Raw genomic sequence first — 19402 nt, forward strand, 5'->3', positions numbered from 1 at the left:
CTAAAAGCTCTTAAGTACCACATTCAAAACAACCTTCTGAGGCAAATACTATTATTATCCCTGCTTTACAGATGAGGCGCAGAGGCAGGAAACTTAAAACTCGCCTGAGATGACTTAGCTAGCAAGTGGCGCCGGCAGGATTTGAACCCAGACCAGTGCAGCACTGAATCCTGCATCCTTAAACAGCATGCCACGCTTCCCTTATTCAAACAGATCACTCAGTCAGAGCCCCTTATAGGCTGTCAGACTCCACCCCAGCTCCCAAGTCATTCAATAAGGGAAATCTGGAATTATCAAAGATCTTGTTATTTCCTTAAAACATTTTGGCAACAAACTTCCAAGATCTTAGAAGGATAGACAAGTGTTTTTGTGAAGTGTGATTTTCCATCTATTGGATTCTAAGCCACTTGAGGTGCCTACTTAGCAAAATAAAGCAGAGCCTAGGCTGCAGCACCTGGCCAAGTCTGGGTGATGGTGGCCCGCAGTTCCTGCGCGGTTGTCCAGAATTCTAAGGCTTTCAGCAGAGAGTTGAGAAATGGCAACAAATGAAAGTATCGTCATCTTTAGTTCAGCATCCTTGGCTGTGGAGTATGTAGATTCACTTTTACCTGAGAACCTTCTACAAGAACCATTTAAAAATGCTTGGAACTCTATGTTGAATAATTATACAAAGTTCCAGATTGCAACATGGGGATCCTTGATAGTTCATGAGGTCCTTTATTTTTTGTTCTGTTTACCTGGATTTTTGTTTCAATTTATACCTTACGTGAAAAAGTACAAAATTCAAAAGGACAAACCAGAAACGTGGGAAAACCAATGGAAATGTTTTAAAGTACTTCTCTTTAATCACTTTTGTATCCAGCTTCCTTTGATCTGTGGAACTTATTATTTTACAGAGTATTTTAATATACCTTGTGATTGGGAAAGAATGCCAAGATAGTATCTGCTTTTGGCAAGATGCTTCGGCTGTGCAATGATTGAGGATACCTGGCACTATTTCCTGCATAGGCTCTTACATCACAAAAGAATATATAAATATATTCATAAAGTTCATCATGAGTTTCAGGCTCCATTTGGAATGGAAGCTGAATATGCACATCCCTTGGAAACTTTGATTCTTGGAACTGGATTTTTCATTGGAATCATGCTTTTATGTTTTCATTATACTTAAAACTGTATCTTGAAACATGAACTGACTTGCTGTATTTGCACTTTGAACTATTGAAATAAATGTGATTTTTTTTTGTCTGATAAAAAAATAAAGCAAAAACTGGAGCCCCAACTGACACCTACTAAATCAACGTGTCTGGAGATCTATGCTTTTTTTTTTTTTTATTGAAGAATAGTTGACATAAAATTTTATATTAGTTTTAGGTGTACAACAGAGTGATTTGATAATACAATACATTATAAAATGCTTACCAGGATAAGTGTAGTTACCATCTGCCACCATACAAAGTTATTACAATATTATCGACTATATTCCTTTTGCTGTACTTTTCATGAGGGTCTACACTTTAAACAAATGCCCAAATTGACCCAGGTGCATGGTAGTTTGAGAACTGCTGGGCTAGAAGGTTCTGAAGAGATCAGCCAAGATTTAAGAAATTCACTCTAACCATTTTCTTGATTCTTATGTTCTGTCACCCCACCTAATGGGAATACACCCCAAGTTCCATTATTATGTCCTTTGTCTGACCTTCTCTCTCTCTCCTCTCTTTCTCAGAGACCTCCATTATCACCTCTGCCTACTACATTATATGAGGAGCCGGACCTAAGTCCCACTTCCATTCTAGCATTAATTTTGTAACACTGAACAGATCAGTTCTCTTCTCTGGACCTCAGCTTTCTTACCTGTAAAATGGAACATGATACCTGATCCTCATGTAAAGGTCTTTCCAGGCTTAACATTTATGGTCTACATCATTATTCTCAGAGTGGGTTATGAGAGATCCAGCCATAACAATTACTGAAAGTGTTTATTAGAAAAGCACATCAAAAAAAAAAAAAAAGCACATCCATTGATGGATGAATGGATAAAGGAAATGTGGTCGATAGGTCTATTCATACAATGGAATATTATTCTGCCTTAAAAAGGAAGGAAATCTTGGGGCGCCTGGGTGGCACAGTCAGTTAAGCATCCATCTTGGTTTCGACCCAGGTTGTGATCTCAGGGTGGTGAGATCAAGTACTGCATGGATCTCCACACTCAGAGTGGAGTCTGCTTAAGACTCTTTCTCCCTCTGCCTCTGCCCCTCCCCCCTCTAAAATAAATAATTTTTTTTTTTTAAGAAAGGAAGGAAATTTTGTCACATCTACAACATGGGTGAAACTCAAGGACATTATGCAAAGTCAAATAAGCCAGTTACAAAAGAACAAATGTATGATTCCACTCATATGCAATATCTAAAGTAGTCAAAATCATAGAACTAGAAAGCAGAAAGGTGGTTGCCAAGGGCTGGGGAAAGTCAAGAGAGGAGGGAACTAATGTTTAATGGGTAAAGAGTTTCAGTTTTGCAAGGCGAAAAAGTTCTCGAGATCTATTACACAACAGTGTGGATATAGTTAACACTACTGAACTATACACATAAAAATGGTTAAGAGGGTAAATTTAATGCTATGCAGTTTTTCCACAATAAATAAAAAGAAAAGCACAGTTCTAAACTCCAGCCCAGAGCTATTGAATCAAAATTTCAAGGGTTGGAGCTGTGAATGTGCATTTTTAACAAGTTCCCCAATGTGATTTTTATCTCCTTTAAATTTTGAGAACCACCAACAAAAATGTATAGTAAATCCTCTCTTCACTACAACAAATTTGATGTCATGATTTTAGCTTCCCCTTTTCTTTTTTTAAAGATTTTTAAAAAAGATTTAAAGATTTTATTTATTTATTTGACAGAGAGAGCACAAGCAGGGGGAGTGGCAGGCAGGAGAGGGAGAAACAGGCTCCCCGCTGAGCAGGAGCCCAACATGGGGCTTGATGCCAGGACCCTGGGATCATGACCTGAGCCGAAGGCAGATGCTTAACCAACTGAGCCACCCAGGAAGAAAGCTTTCCCTTTCCCTCAAGAATATTTCTGTGCACTTCCCCTTGCTGCCAGCTAGTGTGCTTAGAGAACGTAAATTCATTTTATTATTAGCCAAAGAAGAAAAGAGTCCAAAAGCTAAAATGTGCTGCAAAAGAAGGTCATCCAGTCCATTTCCAAGCCAAACAGATCTGACTTTGGATCCAGCACAGTTTTGGATTACCCATGACTTTGATCTTCTCCATTAAAGTGAGTTAATTGAAAGCTGGCTATGTGTATGCTTACAGAAATTATTTTAAATTGTTCACATTCGATAAATCTCAGCCTCTGGTGCTCTGGTAAGAAATGGTGGTGAGCATATTAATGAGCACTTTCCTGAGAATGAGATTTTATAACTTCTAAACAACCATGAAGCCTCCTGATTTCATTGTCACTAATTAGGAGCTTGCGTGATTCAAGGTCAGTGTTAGGTGAGGGATAAGAACATTAGCTCACATTTACTGGACGCTTCCATGTGTTGGGCACTAGGCTCAATTCTATCCACGGAGGATCTCATTTAACCCTTAACCTTGGCCTACAAATTGATCTGATTATTAACTTCTTTGCAGAAATGGAGGCTCAGAGAGCCTCAACAATTTGCTGAAGACCACTTTCTGCCTTTCTGGCCCATCCTCTTAACCATGACACTATGGCCTTTATTGCACACAGTTTTTCTCTTTCCACACTTCCTACTCACTGGTAGCTTTCGTCCCAGACCAATAGTGCTGTTAGATGAAGGGCATTAGGTAAGCAGCTTTCATTAGCTGCTTGGAAGTTAACTTTTCACCTTGTCTCCAGTACCTGGGCTTTGTTCTTAATACAAATACACTCTGATACCTAAGCCTTTGTTTTCTTACCCACCCTGCCCTGTGCCTCAGTTTCTAAGGCTAGAAACCCGTCTTTCTCTTGCCAGTCCTTCCATGACTCTTCAATTTCCCTCCTTTCTTAGATGTGCTTGCTCACCCGCTTGGACATGTCTAGATTCCTTGCTGCTGCTCTACTCATGGCTTGCATGCTTTATTACCTCCACTGCACCTCTCCGGTGCTGACTTTATAGATTCATAGAAAATTAAACTAAGTTTTAAAATTAAACTACCATTGGAATCACAGCCCGCAAAAGTAGGCTAAGACCTCTGTGCTAAACCTAAACAGAGTAACTGCTTGACAAAAGACGTTACAGAAGACCCAGAGTCTCCCAACATAGTAGACAAAATGTTCAGGATGTAATTGAAAATCACCTATCATACCAAGAGCCAAGAAAACCATAACTTGAGTTAGAAAAGACAACCGACAACAACACTGAGATTAATCAGATGTTGAAATTATCTTCAGAACAACCAGCATAAAAATGCTTCATCAATGCAAATTCTCCTGAAACAAATGAAAAAGAAGAAAATCATAGCAAAGAAAGAGAAGTCACAGAAGAGTCCAACAGAAATGGTAGAACCGAAAAATATATAGCAGAAATGAAAGACTTATTGGATAGATTCAATAGTAGAATAGAGATGACAGAGGATGGAATCAATGATCCTGAGGACAGATAAATAGCATTTACCCATTCTGAATAACAGAGAGAACACAGACTGAAAAAAAAAAAACCAAAAAACAAAAAAACAAAAAAAAACAAAAGCAGATCCTCAGGGACCTGTGGGACAATACCAAAAGTTCTAACATTCGTATCATCAGAGTTCCAGAAGGAGAAGAGAAGAGAGTGGGGCTGAAAGAAAATGTAATGACTAAAAACTTCTCAAATTTGGCAAAAGATACAAAACCTACAGATTCAAGAAGCTAGAGCAAACCCCAAACGGGATACACCCAAAGAAATCCATGGCAAGACATACCGTCATTAAACTTTTTTTTTAAAGATTTTATTTATTTATTTGAGAGGGAGAGAATGAGAGACAGAGAGCACAAGAGGGAAGAGGGTCAGAGGGAGAAGCAGACTCCCTGCCGAGCAGGGAGCCCGATGCGGGACTCGATCCTGGGACTCCAGGATCATGACCTGAGCCGAAGGCAGTCGCTTAACCAACTGAGCCACCCAGGCGCCCCGTCATTAAACTTTTAAAAACTAAAAGGCAAAGAAGAAAACTTGAAAGCACCCAAGAAAAACAGTGCGTTGCCTACAGGAGAACACAAGCTCAAATTACATCAGATTTCTCAACTGAAACCATGAGGGCGGGAATGAAGGGATACATTTTTCAAGTGCTGAGAGAAAAATGTCAACTGTGAATTCTATACAGGCGAAAATATTCTTCAAGAATGGAGACATGAAAGCAATTTCAGATGAAAGATGGGCAAAATAATTTTTCACTAGCAGACCTACTCTTAAATAATGGCTAAAAAAATTTCTTTAAACAGAAAAAGATTATAAAAGAAGGAATCTTGGAGCATCAGGAAGAAGAAACAGCAGCTAGAGCAAACATAAGGGCACATATAACTGATTGTCATTTTCCTCCTGAGTTTTATAAATCTTATTTGGTGGTTGAAACAAAAATTATAATACCATCTGATACTGAAGATAATGATAATTAAAAGAAAGGAAGGTGGAGAGGGGCGCCTGGGGGGCTCAGTTGGTTAAGCATTTGACTCTTGATTTCGGCTCAGGTCATGATCTCAGTGTCGTGAGATTGAGCCCACCCCCGCGCCCCCGCCGAAATCTGTGCTGGGTGTGGAACCCGCTTAAGATTCTCTCTCTCCCTTTCCCTTTGCCCCTCCCCCCACTCTCTAAAACAGACCAAAAAAAAAAAAAAAGAAAGAAAGAAAGAAAGAAAGGAAGGTGAAGGAACCTAGTCATGTGTGGCAGAGACTGCTCATCAAAACCTATTCGTCCCTTCCTCTATCATAATAGAATTGTGTCTGCAACACGGCTGTCCAGCCAAGAACTCCCTTTCCTAGCCTTAAATCCTTTTGCAATTAGAGCAGTGGTGTGACTAAGTTTTCACCAATGGCATGTGAGTGGAAGTGATGTGTGCGGCTTTCAGGCCTGAGCTAAGCAGAGGCAAGATTATCCAAGGTCTAGCAATTCATGGGAAGAGTTTGGATTTTGTACTATTGCCAGTGGGAATACTCTGGAAAACAATTTGGCAATTTCTTTAAAAACTAAACGTGTTCTTATAATAAGACCTAGCAATTGCACCTCTTAAGCATTTATCCCGGAGAAACGAAAACTTGTATTTACACAGGACCTATACATGACTATTTAGAAATAACACGAATGCTCTTTGATGGTTGAATGGATACACTGAGGCACATCCATAACATGGAATACAACTCAGCAATAAAAAGGAACAAATCATGGATACATGCAACAGCCTGGATGAATCTCCAGAAAATCATGCTGAATGGAAAGAGCCAATCCCCAAAAATGACATGCTGTATGATTCCATGTAAACGTTTTTGAAATGACAAAATTATAGAAACAGAGATTAGTGGTTGCCCAGGGTTAAGGAGGTGGCAAAGAAAGGGAAGTGAGTATGGTCATGAAACTGCAACACAAGGGATCCTTGTAATAATGGCACTGTTCAGCATCTTGACTGACTGTGGTGGTGGATACACGCATGAACACAGGTTACACAGGTAACTAAACACACACACACACGAGCACACACAAACACAAATAAAACTGGAGAAATCTGAATAATACTAATGGATTGTATCAATGACAATAAGCTCATCATGATATAGTTTGCAAAATGTTACCATTGGGGGAAACTGGGCAAAGTGTACAGGGATCTCTATTATTTTTAAAACTGCATGTGATTCTGTAATTATCTCAATAAAAAGCTCATTTAAAAAAAAAAAGCCCAGCATTTCCTGGGTGGCTCAGTCGGTTGAGCATCCGACTGGGTTCAGCTCAGGTCATGATCTCATGGATTGTGAGATGGAGCCCTGCATTGGGCTCCATGCTCAGCGGGGAGCCTGCTTCTCTCCTTCTCCCTCTGCCTCTCCCTCTGCCCCTCTGCACGCTCTCTCTCTAAAATAAATAAATCTTTTAGGGGCCCCTGGGTGGCTCAGTTGGTTAAGCATCTGCCTTCGGCTCAGGTCATGATCCTGGAGTCCCAGGATCGAGTCCGGCATCGGGCTCCCTGCTCGGCGGGGAGTCTGCTTCTTCCTCTGACCCTCCCCCCTCTCGTGCACTCTCCCTCTCACTCTCTCTCTCAAATAAATAAATACAATCTTTTAAAAAAATAAATAAATCTTTTAAAAAATCTTTAAAAAATTTTAAAAGGCCAGTATTTCTGGAGGTTAGTGAATAAAAACTTAGTGGAAGCCATTGGAGGGGAGTCATATGAACGGATCTATACTCGAACAAATCATTATGGTTGTTTTGTGGAGAGGAAAGAGTAGAGACAGGGAGACCAGGTAGGAGATCACTGTGGTATACAATATTTCTCCCTTTCTTTCTACCATTGTAGCAAGAGACTCTGGTAGCTTGGATTGGAAATGAGTGAAGATGGAAAGAAGTGGGTGGATTCAGGATATGTTTTCGAGGTAAAGCTGACAGAAGTTCATAGCTGAATGGATGGCTATGAAGTGCTTAGTCCAGAGGATTTTCTAGAATGGGCTCAATTCTACCGTCTGTTATTTTAGCTTTTCAGTTACATTGCCTTCTCAGTAGCTTGGTCTTCCTGCTATGTATGGGACAGAACAATAAAACTACTTGAAGAAGGTGATCTAACTCTCCTATCATGGGCTGAGTTTTAGGGTCTGCCTTGGCTTCCCTAGGATAGACAATCTAAAAACAAAAGGTGTTGGACTCCTGATAGCTGTGCTCCAAGGCCTCAAAGGAGTAGTTGGTCACCAAGGGCTCTCATTTCCACACTGAGAGATTGGCTTTAACTAGCACCAACTTTCTGAAGATAGGCATAAAGGCGGCAGTCATGACACCTGTATCCTCCTTGGGCAGGATGGCATATATTAGGCTTTGATTTTGAGGGTGTAGGTTCTAGCTGGGTTGAGATTCACCAAGACTCGAGTATAGGTGAGGAGTATTTTTGGAGGTTGCATTGTGATAACTGGCCACTAGGCAAATATCTTCCCTCTTTAGCAATGAGTTTTTAGTGTTATCTGGGTGAGAAAGACAGCATGAATCAGCGGGACAGATTCTGGAAAACCTAAGAATTGCCAGACAACTTTAATCATCCCGAGAGCCTCCAAGTCTAGGACCTTGTTTGGCACCATGCTTGTCTTTTAAGAAATTTCACTTGCACACTTAGACGTTTTTTCCCAAAAGGCCCAGAAGTGGTTCTGTCAGATTTAGTCCAGGTTGACTTGAGGCCAGATTAGGCAATATATACCAAAATGTCTGCATGGATGACTACTACTCTGTTGAGTAATTCATACAAAGGACAAAGGTCTCTCTCTCAAATAACAATGAGGGTGAGTAGTTCAAGTTTGCAGGGACCCTCTGCTCCATGTGGTCACTCAGGGACCCAGGCTCACTTTATTTCATTTCTCCATCACACCCTTGAACCTTGGCCCTAGCAGGAGAGTTACAGCCAAGTCGGGTGTCCCTGTATGTATCAGCTCAATGGGAGGGGAAAGATCACAGAGAAGCACTTGGCAAGATTTTATAGGCCAGGCCTGGCAGCTGTACACATCACTTCTGCTCATATGCCATTGGCAACAACCCAGTCACACCATTGTTGTAATTGCAAAGGGGTTTAGGGCTAGGAATGGGAATTCCTAGGTGTGGAGCCATGTCCCAGCTACAATTCTATCATCAGAGAGGAAGAGAATAGATTTTGATGGGCAACCTCTACCACGTACGATTATGTGTATATACTTTTGCCAAGGTGCCATTTTTACATTCTTTGCTTTTCCTGATCTGTGTCACAGGAATCACTAATTCACACGTCTATAGGAGCCAGGCAGGCAAAATAGTGAAACAGCCTTAATTGACTGGAGAGCATGTGACCTATATCAAAGAAGTCGCCCCACTTAGCTCTAGCCAATTGTTGCCAGTTGGGGTTGTAAGCTCAGGGACGCCAGCACCCTAATAGAGCACCCACTGGAGTCCACTCATGCAAAAGTGGGCTTCGGTCAGATGTATGGGAGAGGTGCTGAACTAAAGCTTGGAGCATGAGATTTCCCTAGGCTCCTGAGCGTACCCAGGGTGTAGGACAAGACTTAGACATTTTCTTTACTCTTAGCACATTCCACACACACCCTGAGCTACTTTTTTAAAGATTTTATTTATTTATTCGTCAGAAAGAGAGAGAGCGAGAGCACAAGCAGGGGGAAAAGCTAGCAGAGGGAGAAGCAGGCTCCCCACTGAGCAAGGAGCCCGATGTGGGGCTCGATCCCAGGACCTGTGCTCATGACCTGAGCCGAAGGCAGACCCTTCACCCAGGCGTCCCATCCTTGACCTATTCTTATGAGACACCCGAATTTGCAGAATTAAAGATGGTGCTCCCACAGGCTGAGTGCATTCTGACTGCATGGCCTATCATGTTGGGCTAGTAGTAGCCTATATGGTATCTTTAGAAATTAGAAATCTCTTTTTGTTGTTGTTGCTGTTGATAAACAATTTATTACAAGAACTTCCATCCAGTTATCAATAAGATACTTAGCAGCACTATGTCTAAGAGATGATGTTTACATACAGTCACTTATGCTTTTATTTGATAATGAAAATAACCTAGTTTGAACATCTTCAGAAAAGGAAATTCCATGTTATTTTAGTAAAGTTATTCAATATAGAATTATCATTGCTTTCTGCACATTTCTCCCTAGCTGACCTTTATTCCACTATTTCAGGTGTTTTAACTTGTACTCCTCTCAAGCACCAAGGAGATTTCTAAATGAGGATTAGAAAAAAGATGGCTCCTTTGGGCAGCCAAATTCGAAAAAGAGGCCAGCCCCCTGCCGGATACAGCCCTGTGTGGGGCACAAGCCTTGGTGAAGGGAGGACAGGCAAAATTTCAGTCTCACGTCCCCTTAGCCTGGCCCCTTAATCCCGGCAACCCTTGCTGCCCGGCCTTCGGACCTAGTAAGCGCAACTGTCTAACCTCCTGTTGTTGCTGCTCTGCAGACACCAGGGGGCAGCCAACTACTTTAGATTCTGTCTTCCCCCGGGTCCCCATGGGAGTGTCTGCCGCGGTGGCCAGGAGAGGGGGCGGGGGTGGGGGCGCGCGGGGCGTTTAGCTTCAGGTAAAACCTGTTAGCTCCCTGAGGCTCCCGGGCTCAGCTGATCTGGGAAATTCATTGCACATCGATCCCCTTGGGACTGTGAAGAAGTGGGCTGCCAGGTCATTTCATACCACCTGTGGCACCTCCTGCTTCAGCGAGCAAAACGAATCCTGTTTCTTGCACACTTGATTATACCTTAGCAGATGGAGCCATGGAATCTTTCTACAAGCAGTTTAGAAATCTGAAAAACTCTAACACATTCCACCTCGTGCCAGCGTCACTCCGGTATATTCTTTCTTTTAAAGATTTTATTTATTTATTTGTCAGAGAGAGAGAGAGACAGTGAGAGAGAGGGAACACAAGCGGGGGGAGTGGGAGAGGGAGAAGCAGGCTTCCCGGCTGAGCAGGGAGCCCGATGTGGGGCTCCATCCCAGGACCCTGGGATCATGACCTGAGCCGAAGGCAGACGCTTAACCAACTGAGCCACCCAGGCGCCCCACTCCAGTATATTCTTGCTTGCAGAACGGATCCCACCGTATTGCCTTACTACCAGCTAGGAGGCAAGGAATATGATTTACGCGCTATTCCCTTGGGACCCTTGAAACCCTGGTGTTTCCGGTCACGATTGTATCTGAGCCATCCAGCAAGTTTCCTTGTTAATCTTTTGGGTGACAGCACCAATGGCGATGAGGGGCCAGGTCAAGATGATTGCGAGAATAGTGCCACGGCCTCCTTGTCTGGCTGGCCCTGAAGCTCAAGGTGGAGCATCAGCCTTGCTTCTGAGTGGGCAAGAGCTGATCTCTGGTTTCCCCAGCCGGAGGCACCGGGTCGGCTCAGTCTAAGGGGATGAGCGTGGAGGCGGGGGGGGGGGGGTGGTGTGGGGGGAACTAACAGAATTTGCGAGCGCTGGCTGAGTTCCAGATGGAGGGACATGGCTAAGAGACAGAGCGGGAGTATCAAGAACCTACGTGCTGAATCGGTTGGGGCTCGGAGAACCAAGACGCGTGGAAAGGAGCCTGCAGAAGCGGTACTAAAGGAGACGGATCCAGAACACGGGCATCCGATGCTCCCAGCTAGATTGTTCCACAGCTGTACTGCCCTGGGACAGACTGACCTTAGTTAATAGGTCCAGGTCGGGGACAATAAGAGCGAGGCGTTCTGTACTTCTCCTCCAGGCTGTAGTAGGCACTGTCTGTCCTGTACAGAGCGGGTGGCGGACTTATCCCGACGTGTGCCCTGGCAAGCTGTTCTGCACGTCCTCCTCTCACGATAAATGCACTTTAGGGGACAGCCTGGCCCCCTGAATTGTTTTTATGAGGAACGTGTGTTATGATCCGCAAACCATGAACACACAAAAGGACTTTTAAGCAGCCGAGTCTATCCCTGCGGTCGGTGATGAGGCTCGGCTTTCCAACGGAGGGCAGCATCTGCCGGGTTATATTGCTGCATGCCCAGACGAGTCTGGTGACAGCTTCAGGGACATCGAGGGGTTGGGGATCGTGGCCTGGAAAATGGGAAGGAAGGTGGATTTGCTCGTGTGTCGTCTTCTCTTACGGTGTCAGGGCGTGTCTGGGGACTCAGCTATTAATAAAGATTTCTTTTCTCCACTAAAAACCATATGGAGACCAATATAGCTGACGAGGACTTTGGCTTTCTTTTCAAAGGACCTGTGTAAAAGAGTGATCCCTTGTGTGGGAAGAGCAGCTACTGGTATTGCCTGTGGTGTCCGTTGTTTTCTGTGGTATGTGAAAACACGAGCTTTATCTAGTTGTGACCCCCCGAAGATGGTTTATCTCAGAATGACTTCATCTTCCTTCTCCTTTCCAAGGAAGCCCTCCCCAAATGTCCCTATCAGTAGCTGTCTCACTTCCTTTTAGAGGTTCCCACTCAGGGGTTGCCACATTTCACTCTGGTGAAAGGAGTAACTAAAAATGAGTAAACTGGAGGTGCCTGGGTGGCTCAGTCTATTCAGCATCTGACTCTTGGTTTCAGCTCAGGTGATGATCTCAGGGTTGTGGGATCCAGTCCGGCATCGGGCTCCGAGCTCAGCAGGGAGTCTGCTTGGGGGGTTCTCTCTCTCACTGTCCTTCTGCCCCTCCCCTGCCTCTCTGTCCATTAAAAAAAAAAAAAAGAATGGGTAAACTGGCTCAAACCTTAATTGCCCTCCTTGTGGGGGCTCAAAGATGCCTGCCCCCCTCCTCCCCAAGGTTGGTCAGCAACATAACCAGGACCTGTGTGTCTGTAACTTATGGGAGCCCTTGGAGAGGAGCTCACATGGAACTTGGTTACCGTTTCCATCGAAGAAAACCCGGACAAGTCTTAGTCACTCAGTGATAACATGATGATTAAGAAGCAGATGTGGTGTGTGAACAGAGGTCATCTGACTGCCAATCTAGTCCTTGTTCTATGACACTGGAGGACCTTATGAAGAGTGGGCAATTAATGGTCACTGAGAGACAGTATATATAGTGGTTAAGAGCCCAGCTTCTGACAACTGGGGGGTTTTTTGGTATGTGTGGTAAAATATACATAACATAAAATTTACCCTTTTAGCCATTTGTAAGTGTGCAATTGGAGGACATTAAGCATATTCACAGTGTTGCACAACCATCACTATTATCTATTTCCAGAACTTTTTCGTCATGCCAAACGGAAACTCTGTCCCGACAAATGGTTTTGAATTCAGGTTCTGCCACTTAGTAGCTATGTAAAATTGAGGGATGCCTTAAGGGTCTCACTTTTCTCATTTACTTATAAATGAGAGTAATAATAACACCTGCTTTATAGGTTTATGTGTGTGTGGGTATACACACATACACTGTAATATTAATTCATCTTAATTATTAATACCAATCGCTCGGTTAATTGATTGTTTATTTCATATTTATTGAGTTCTCATCCTTTGTCAAGCACTGTGCATTCTTTTTTTTTTAAGATTTTATTTATTTATTTGACAGAGAGAGAGACAGCGAGAGAGGGAACACAAGCAGGGGGAGTGGGAGAGGGAGAAGCAGGCCTCCCGCGGAGCAGGGAGCCCGATGCGGGGCTCGATTCCAGGACCCTGGGATCATGACCTGAGCCGAAGGCAGACGCTTAACGACTGAGCCACCCAGGTGCCCCAGCATTGTGCTTTCGTTACTAAGTGACGGGGCTAAGATTTCAAACTCAGGTTGGCTTGACCTCGGAGCTTTTATCTGTACTGTTTGTACTGTGCAGATTAAATGAGATAAGGAATGTTCCATGCCTGCCGCATAGCATCCCCTTAACCAACGCTAGCTATTTCATTGTTATCATTACTTTTATCAGACTGAGTTTGAAACTCATGCTTTCTTAGCCTCTCTGGTGATGGTTGATTTCTCTCTCCTCCTATACAAGGAATGTTCCAAACTTAGCAATGGCTTTTCCTCTACACTAAAGTAGAAGAAAGAGGCAAGGCACCTCTCTTGATCTATGTGCGACTAACCATGCATGCCTGCCACCTAGGAATTACAGCCTCCGTGCATGACTGGAAAATGTGCACCTCTTTCTCCATTTCTCCCCCATCGCAGGCCCAGGGCTTGGGGCCTGGCAGGGCTAACAATGACAAAAACCAAATTCCAAAAGGTGAAGAAGAATGAAGGGAAAATTCCTTTCAACCAGTGCCTTTCACAACTACTGTCAACTGCTTACCTCTCCCTATCACCACCAGCACCACCCCAACCCCTCCTAGCAGGAGGTAGGGGTGTCATGGGGAGGCTTCTGGCTGTTTCCCTGTGTCAACCTCTTGGGTGAGGGAGAGAGGGGGAGGAAGGCAGAATGGGAGAAAGTGGGGGTAACAGCAAGCTCTGCTCATTTCTCAGACCTCACCTAGAGCTTCTCCTCCAAATCCCCAAGCCTCTTCTCCATCCCAGAGTCCTTTCCCAGCAACTCCCAGCCTTCAACCCGCTGGGCACCCCACCTTCACCCCCTCACGCTGCCTTGCCTAAACTAGAGGAGTCATAGTCCAGCTCCAAACAGGGAGGTGGGAGACGGAGGTTGTCCCTATTCCTGCCGTCAAGGATAGCCCGGGATCCTCACATCACACATCCGAATTCTCTTCCTAATACTCTGGCTTCACGGGAGGGATTATTTCCTTTTTCTCTGCCACATCTCCTGTTTTCCTATTTCCGTGTCTTTGATTCTGTTCTTCCATCTCCTTGAAACATCCTACCCCCTTTCCTGCCATAATTCATCTCCAGTTCCACTGCTTTCTTAAAGCCTTCCCTGGTTTCTCCTCCTCAAATGGGGTATCTTCCTCTTTTTGATTTTCGCTGCTCTCCACATGTAGCCCACGTGTCACTTCAAGCAGTCTGCCTCTTCTAGTCACTCAGGTTAGTGTCTTATCTCCCCTTACAAGACACATCACTTTTTTTAGAGACAGACACTCTGCCTGAATCATATTGGTAGCCCTGCGGTACCTTGCACATAGGGGACGCTTGGCGAACACTTGATCCTAACTGAAAGCATTCTCCATGGAAACCTGGGTAGTTTTATTGAGTTGGTGTGTGTGTGTGGGGGGGATGATCCTGGGGGCCCAACCACCATGTGAAACAGCGCTTTTGTTTATGGGAAAATGCCGGCAGGCTATAAACAATGGATTTCAGCATGAGCGCTGTGTTTACAAACGGGGGATGCCCTAGATTGATAGGAAAAGAATGCAACTGCTCGGCTGCAAGTTGAGCCTTCTGCCTGCAGAGGGCAGCGCCAGTAGCATCCAAGCTGAAAGGACCATGAACCCAAGTTCCTTTCCCTGTCAGTGGAGGAAGCAGGGGATTCTCTGGCAAGGGCACCAGAACCCCCTATCAGTAATGTGGAAATTCAGGGTCGAGCTGGGATGTGGCTGCGGAAGGAAAAGGGCAAGACTGGCCCCATATACATTAAACTTCCTTCCCGCAGATCCAAATCACAACAATTGCTTACATTTGGATATTAGAGTATACATTAAAATGACATTAAATGAGAAAACATAACTTGTAGCAATTAGTTTTTCCTTCATTTTGCCCTACAATCCTATTTTTGATTGGGTTTTTATTGGCTTTTACAACTGAAGGGAATTGAAAGGATTAGTGGTCTAACCATTTGAGGTGCTTGTGGAGTTGTGGTTTGTTTTTTTGTTGTTGTTGTTGTTGTTTTTAATGAAGCATCGTTGGGGCACGTGGGTGGCTCAGTCTGTTAAGCGTCTGCCTTGGGCTCAGGTCATGATCCTTGAGTCTTGGGATGGAGCCCCAAGTTGGGCTCCTTGCTCAGTGGGGAGCCTGCTTCTCCCACTCTCTCTCCCTCTCCCTCTGCTCCCCCACTCATGCTCTCTCTCTTTCTCTCTATCTCAAATAAAAGCTTTAAGCATCGTTGACCTATAATCTTAAGAAGTTTTAAAAGAAAGCCTTTAAATTAAATATTTCAGGCATATAAAAAGTATAGATAATAGAACCAACACTCACATACCCACCACCCAGCTAACGAATCAGAATTATAGATAGAGCGCTGGTGACACAGGTGTGCTCACTTTGTGAACATTCATCGAGCTGTACTCCTTCCTCTTGTGCTCTTTTTGGGGGGAACACACTAGGACTACATCAGAAAAGAAATGCTTATAAACTACATATCTCCGTTTATACCTGTGATGGCCTTTTTTCTGCCATGTGGGACTATCTACTTGAAACTTTTTAAAAAGATTTTTTTTATTTACTTGAGAGAGAGAGAGAGAGAGAGAGAGAGCATGAGCAGGGGGAGGGACAAGCAGACTCCCTGCTGAGCAAGCAGCCCAGATCCCAGGACCCTGAGATCATGATCTAAACCCCAATCGATGCTCAACCGACTGAGCCACCCAGGCATCACCCCTACTTGAAACTTTTGAAGAGGTGACTAGATTTGGGGGAAATCACCCAATTTGAAGGAATCTCTAAAAAAAAAAAGAAAGAAAGAAAAACAGCCCTTCTAGGACGCCTGGGTGGCTCAGTCGGTTGGGCGTTTGCCTTTGGCTCAGGTCATGATCCCGGGGTCCTGGGATCGAGCCCCACATCGGACTCCTTGCTCAGCGGGGAGCCTGCTTCTCCCTCTGTCTCTGCCCCACTTGTGCTCTCTCTCTCTCTCTGTCAAATAAATGAATAAATAAATAAAATCTTTTTTATGAATAAACAAACAAACAAACCAGCCCTTCTTCCCCTGCCTGGCACCCTACTCTCCACCCAAGGCTGTACCTCACATTTGCTTGTTCCAGGCCTAAAAATATTCAACCAGCAGTTTCAAACAAGAAATGCTTCCTAAAAGGCATCCTTAACATCTCTGAAATGCAAAGTTGTACAGATGTGAAAATGTTATACAGCTCTGATTCCTTCGGAAATGTTAATGAGTGATCCTCTCAAAATTCACACCTCTTCAGTTCAGGTTGTCTAATTTTTTTTAAGCCTCCACCTTCCAACAGGGGCATATGAAGACAAATTGAAGCAAGGTAGGAAAACATTTTGCATACAAATCTTGATCTCCTTTTCCTATTAAGACCCAAGAGAAAAAAAAAAAACTCAGATAATATCTCTTCTCTCCTTCTCTTCAACCCATGTGACATTTATTTTATGCAAATGACTGATATAATCAAGGTCAAACCAGGTTATCACGCAACTTCTGTTCCCCAGATAAAGATATAAAGATATAATGGATACTGACTGCTCTTCTTAGAAAGATGTCCAGTTTTAGAAACATGCGAATATTACAAAATGGTTTTAATTTTTATCTAAAGATTAGAAGTCCAGGCATTTCGCAGAGTCCCTCGTTTTTCGAAGGAGAAACCCCCCAGTTTACAGCTCTGCAATGCTGGGCATCTCACTTCTCATTCTTACTCACTGGAGTTTTCTTTCCTTCAACCCTCCCTCCTACTGCAACCTTAAGGGGTTGCCACTAAAGGCATAGGGCTTTGGTTCTGCAGTTCCTGGGGCGGGGGTGGGAGGTGCAAATCTAAGTTAAATTATCCACACGTTCTTTGCTACAGACACTTCTATAATTTAAGTGGGTGAATTTTTACTTTTCCCAAAGAACAATGAAGAGAATGGCACAGCACTAAAACAGTCATCAGTAGATTTGTGGATGGGCCCTGTGGGTGGGAAAAAAGGGTAAACATTTCTGCCATCAATTCATTCATGTAGTCAATAAATACTGAGTGTTGATCCCTGTCTTAGGTGCTGAGGGAAGAGCGACGGGCAAGACTGACAAGGTCACCATCCTTGCAGAGTTGATGTTCTAGTGGGGAGACACAGATGGCCAATAAGGAAACTAATCAACAACATTACTCCACACAGTGGTAAGGGCCATGTAGAAAACAAAATGGGATAAGGTGATAGACAGCTGCGGGGGTGGGGATTGTTGTTTTAGATGGAGTGGTCAGGGAAGGCTTCTCAAAGGAGGTCACGTTTGAGCAGACCCCTGAATAAGAGAGAGCCAGTCAAAAAAAACACAAAGTCATCATATGACTGGGCAGTGTAACTTTTCCCATATATACCCAAGAGAAACGAAAACTTATGTCCACACAAAAACTCATACACAGATGTTCACAGCAGCATGATTCATAACAGCCAACAAGGAGAAACATCCTGAATGTCCATCAACTGATGATAAACAAAGGGTGGTATATCCCTACAGTGGAATGATATTCAAACATATGAAAGACTGAAACACTCCTGTAACATGAATGAACACCAAAGCCATTACGCTAACTGAAAGAAGCCACATATTTTATGATCTTGTTTATAGGAAACGTCCAGAATAGGCAAATTGATGGAGATAGTAGATTAGTGATTGCTTAGGCCTGGGGAGGAGAAGGCCGGTGGAGGGGGCGGTTAATAGCTGAAAGGTACAGGGTTCCCTTTGGGGCTGATGAAAATGGCCGGGGTGATGGTTGCACAACTCTGAGACTATACTGCAAACCATGGAATTGTACACTTTAAAACGGGTGAATTTTATTGTGTGTGAATTACAGGTCATTTGAAAAAAAGGTAAGAATTTTATCATGAATGCCTGAGAAACAGTAGTTCACTCATCGTTTCAAAGTAATAGAAAAGTAAAAAGAAAAGAAGGGCAAGGGAGTCAATCAGTTGTGTGACTGGTGGAGAAAAAGGGTTTCAGGCAGAGAGAATGGGGACTGCAGAGGCCCTGACGGTGGAGAGACCATGGGTTATTTGAGGAACTGAAAGAAGACCAATATGACTGCTCTTCAGCAAATGCGGCCATGGTAATGAATTTGGAGTTCTTTTTCTGAATACAGTGAGAAGGCATGGAGGGTTTTAAGCAGGGGAATGACACCATCTGGTTGGAATTTTGCAAAGATCCTTCTCGCTGTCAGGTAGAGAAGAGTTCGTGGAGTGGGAAAACAAAGAGGCAGGGAGACAAGTTGAAAGGCTACTGCAGTAGTCCAAGTCAGAGGTGATGGGGGCCTGGACCAAGGTGGCCACAGTGAAGATGAGGAGAACTGGGTAGATTCAGGACATGTTTTGTAGGTACAACTATCAGGACATATTAACGTTGCAAGTATAGGTTGCGAGGGAAAAGGAGAAATCCAATATAGCTTCTAGATTTGGGGTCTGAGTGGCAAAGAAATAATTGTTCTCTCCACAGATCTTTTAGGTTGTGTGAAACCATATGACTGTATCTAGCTGTAACTCAAAAAAGAACTATGTAGATCTGTCCTTGTTTCCTTAGTTAGTCACTCGCTATTATATTTCAGTTTTCACCCTTTGCTCTCCCAAATAATCCCATAGCTGTGTGATAATAACAATGATCGGTCTTTTCATCTGAATTTTACGCTTCATTGTTATTATGTTATTACTTCCTCCCCCTGTTTTCTCTCACCTCCTACTTACAGACTTAGACTTTCCTAGAACATAAAATTTCCCTGAAGGTCGCCACCTGACCATTTGTATCTGCCAGTGAGGTCAACTCAGGGTGCCAAAGCACCACAGGTGGCCACATTTTTCCTGGGAGTTGCCCATGGAGTTTTGGATTGTCTGTGGTTTTCAATTACTTGTGCTATTCTTCTTTCTATCGGCATAACTAATTGAGTTGGCTCTAAGTCTCTGACAAAAAAAAAAAAAGTCTTTATAATGAAAAGCGAAGGGCTGGTCTGACTTATTTCATGCAACTCAGCTGAAAAGCTCTACAGGAGAAACTTAATAAGGTCATGATAATGTATTTTTTTTTCTCTT

General features: G+C 43.6%; 1 pseudogene; it reads left to right on the forward strand.

Moving 5' to 3' along the window:
- Nucleotides 1–535: 535 nt before the first annotated feature.
- On the forward strand, nucleotides 536–1171 carry LOC113930472 (annotated as a pseudogene).
- Nucleotides 1172–19402: the final 18231 nt, after the last annotated feature.

The sequence above is a fragment of the Zalophus californianus genome, chromosome X (genome assembly GCF_009762305.2).
Source record: "Zalophus californianus isolate mZalCal1 chromosome X, mZalCal1.pri.v2, whole genome shotgun sequence".
In the NCBI taxonomy this organism is placed as follows: domain Eukaryota; kingdom Metazoa; phylum Chordata; class Mammalia; order Carnivora; family Otariidae; genus Zalophus; species Zalophus californianus.